This window comes from Trachymyrmex cornetzi, unplaced genomic scaffold (assembly GCF_001594075.2).
Source record: "Trachymyrmex cornetzi isolate Tcor2-1 unplaced genomic scaffold, Tcor1.1 scaffold1378, whole genome shotgun sequence".
NCBI lineage: Eukaryota > Metazoa > Arthropoda > Insecta > Hymenoptera > Formicidae > Trachymyrmex > Trachymyrmex cornetzi.
Genome location: NW_017295958.1, coordinates 9,034 through 13,242, shown reverse-complemented (window position 1 = coordinate 13,242; position 4,209 = coordinate 9,034). Strand labels below are relative to the sequence as shown.

The window sequence follows — 4,209 nt, the reverse complement described above, 5'->3', positions numbered from 1 at the left end:
GACGCAATTATTCGACAATTTTGGAGGTTGTTCCTCGGATGTGTTTCCATCTCGTTTTGTCGTTGAAAATTTTCCCTCGACGTAGAGAAAACTCTCACACGGTAACGTGTACAGATCCTGATGCTGTATAGGTATTCGTATTTCATCGCTGTATCCGAATGTGGTGTTAGCGTATGGGTTGTAAGTGTGAGTCTCGATCTGAACGATACGATCGTCGAAGATAGACTCACCCCCTATGTTTAGAATATCGCGATTCATTGTTCACGACGAATCCCAGAGACCGTAGAAATTTGATGTTCGCAGCGTTCAATCTCTCCTCCGTTCCTCTCCGTTTTCTTCCAACGTATCATTCGGTGAGCGATGATAATTGCGACGTCTACGGTATGGTGGACGTATTCTTACAATAGTATGACTCGTTTGGAACGAGCATCTGCGCATATTTTCATCGTCTGCGTCGTATATGAAGTCGAATCGATATCTCTTCTCCACGAAGGTTTATCAATTGTCCGTTTTGATCCACTATACGTATCGTTATATCGGTAACGTTTCTCGCGACGACTTGGAGATAAATGACGTGTGTGGGAGTATCGGATAATTTATATCCAGGTGGAACGTTCACTGCGAATTCATGTATCGTATGCGCTGGTTTATCGTTATTGTACGCACCCGTGGTAATGTTGCATTCTATACGAAGTATAGTTACATTCATAATATTCACAGGTTTGTCAGACGCGTACCACTGTTCGGTTGTAATACGCGCGATTTTGAATAACCCAATAGCGAACCGATGTTATTCGGTGTTGTAAAATTTATTCGATACGCACATTTAATCTCGCTTCTCATAGTGTTTTCATTGGCTCGAAGAATCAATATCTCTTCTTTATGAGCATTATCGTTGTCGTCGTCGTCGAATATGTACTCATCGTCACTATTACCTTTATCGTTAAGCGTTTGTCGTCGTACGTGACGTATAGCAGCTCTCAGATACCTGTTTATAGCACTCAATTCGTACGATCCTTTGGGAATTGTGATTATTTTATCGAAGTAGAATTTATTATTCGCGGAAGTAACGTTCGGTATTGCGTTATACGTTTCAAAATTCGTAAGACTTAATTCGTATTCACCATTACTTAAATCCAATGCAGGGAAGTAACTCGCCGTGAGGATACTGGTTGTTCCATTCAACGCGAGAGTCAACGACATAATGCGATTGAAGGTGAACGTTCAACTGAGATGACTCACACGACTTATTATTGGATATATTTTTTCTTCCAATCTATTTCTCGAAGAAATCGTAGACACAATTGACCGCAAATACTCTGATCGAACGTCTGATAAGAGCGATGATTATACGTTACGTTTTTTCCGAGATAGCTTTTTCCTAGATAGTTCGAGTTCCCTTGACGGTCTAAGATTGCCAAAACTATCGAAGTAAACGGCGTTATTTCCTTTCTTTGCGTAAGCAACCCAGTGTGTGCCAGCATTTTCCGAATTATCTAGGTTCACGATACCACTTTCGTTTCGATACGGTTTCGTCGGTAACGCGTCACGCATAAACACACCTCTGAAGAATGGTAAACGCAAACGATACGGCGCGCGGCTCAACTGTTCGTTCGTCGTGATACCGGAGAGTGGTATTTTAAGAGCCTCTAACGTTTCCTCCCACGATGTTTTTTTTTACATCTTGTCTTTTTTCTCTTCCTCACGCTACTACCACTTTTGTAGGGCGCTAGATACAGTCCACGACCCTCCGACTGACGTCGAGCGGCCTTGCGATCGCTCACAGCTCTCGCTACGCTCGCCGCTCCACCAATCAAAGATCCGAGCGCACCTTGCAGCCGGGAGGAGCCTCCGCCAGCTCCCTCGGATTCGACTCCTGCGGAGCGGCACGCGGGCGATCAAACCCCGTGAGCAAACACATGTAAATAGATAGCGAATAAGCTTAAGTTAAAAATATGAAAACACAAAAAAAGGGGATTAGTTATAAGACAAATATATATAGCCAATAGGATTAAGTAAAATGCAATATAGTAATACTCTTTTCCGTTATTTCTTTTAATGGGCCATCAGAAAAGGGCCGAAAACAAAAGTTTATTTGGTTAGAGGCGCGTAGCCTCAATAGTTTCGGAAAATCCGAAATATCAAAAATAGACGCGGTAAAAACACGCGAAAAGTCAAAGCGCGATCAGGACCGGAAAGAAAAAGGGGGTCCGCGAAATTAACAATTAACATAAAAATAACGACGGGATTGGGAAACGCGACCGTTACGTACAGTTACGACGAGAAACAAATACGGGAGCCAATTCTAGGCCAAAAAGATATACCGGGTGTACAAAAAATCCTGTTTTTACACAATGAACTTTAAGATATCAAAAAACGCGACCGCTATTGACGACTAGGACGCATTAGGAGCGGAATACTCGAAGGCGAGCGTATAAGATATACCGGGTGTACACTAAATCCTGTTTTTACATAATGAATTTTGAGATATCAAAAATCGCGACCGCTATTGACGCGTAGTACATAAGAGGAGCGGGACTACCGAATATCAGCACACGCAACATACCGGGTGTACTCTAAATCCTGTTATAGCGTAGTGAATTTGAAGATATCGGAAAACGCGTCCGCTACGACCAATAAGGTCGAAGAAACAACATGTCCACCGAATACGAACCCGAGAACTATACCGGGTGTACGTTAAGTTTCGTTGCGACATCGAAAAGACTGATACTTACTAATGTAAATACTGTACATAGAAAGGGGGGTGCAGCTGGGGGATTTCGCGAACCTGTAAATAAATTTTAGATTATATACTTACCGATGACTTCAGCGGGAGACCTCCAGGGGCAACATCCATCAGAGTCGACGAGTACTTGAAAAGAAAAGAAAAAGGTTAGAATAAAAAACGATAAAATTGTATAATGCAGGGACATAATTATGTAACATAAGTAAGCAGCGTGAGTGCTCACAGCGCGCAGAGCGAACGCACTGATGCGAGCGCGTACAGCGCCAGGCGACAACGCGCAGACGCAGGCGCGAAAGTGGGGACGAGCGATAGGAATAAGAGGGCGAGCGAAGAAGCGAAAGAGTGATTTTTCGCTTGGCAACGATAGATAGAAGTTCTCCATACTGGGAGAAGTGATACGAGCGGAGAGTAGTTAGCGCGCGGTTGAGTGGGACACGGATCGGGGGCATTTGTCGATTTCGTATTTGGGGATGTTTGTCCACGGGAAAAACCGAGGCGACCGGCGGCGTTCCGATAGTGGTGAGCGGGACCGTTTCGAGATAAGGTCCAAGAGTAGCGACCGTTAGAGCGAACGGGGGTTCACGCCCACGCGAAGAGTCCGGCGTTATACGAATAAGCGCGAGCATTGTGAAAAAACAAATTGCCAAAACATAATAAATAAAACCAAATTGTGTTAGTTGCCTGCAAACAGTGAGTTGTTATTCAACGAAAAACCTCTCCCTCTGCGACCGAGATAACTCGGGGCGAGTAGACTCAGTGGTGCAAGGGACAAGCGGGGCTGGAGACTTCCAAGGCCAGCTGAACGAAGGCTTCTCCTTTGGAGGGTAAAAAGGAGTGGCGACCGGGGCATGCCAGATGAAGTGGGACCGAATAACGCTAATAAGCTTCGAGTCCGGCTACAATGTAACTGATCTACTTCAACAAATGCTTAATATGGTGACGAAAGAGATGATTCAGCGTGGTGTAACTGATCTGCGTCAACAATTGCATAACATAGCGACGAAAGAAATGTTGGAGACTAATGAAATTCAACGAGGTGTAACTGATCTACGTCAACAAATGAATAATACAGTGACGAAGGAGACGTTAGAGAAATCGTTTAAAACGACAGGAAGAGATATAATCGTACGCGCGCTTCAGGATATGCAGAAAGATAGTTTAAAAGTGTATAGTGATATGGAAAAAAAAGTATCCGACGCTGTCACACATCTAACTCGAGATGTAACTGCACGAATGAAAAATGTAGTGACTAACGAGATATTGGAGAAATCGTTCAAAACTACCGGGAGAGATATGATCATACGCGCGCTTCGGGATACGCAGAAAGATATCTCGAACGATGTGGGAAAAGTGCGAAACAACGTGGAGGAAGTCCCAAATAGCGTAAATGCGTTATTGATGAAAGTGTCCAACGAGATTCATCGAGGTGTAACTGATTTGCGTCAACAAATGCTTAATATGGT

The 4,209-nt window shown here is 43.9% G+C and overlaps 1 pseudogene; it reads left to right on the top strand.

The window, feature by feature from the left end:
- The first annotated feature begins 3,601 nt into the window (after positions 1-3,601).
- LOC108770892 (uncharacterized) overlaps positions 3,602-4,209 on the top strand; it is a 1,789-nt pseudogene continuing 1,181 nt past the window's right edge.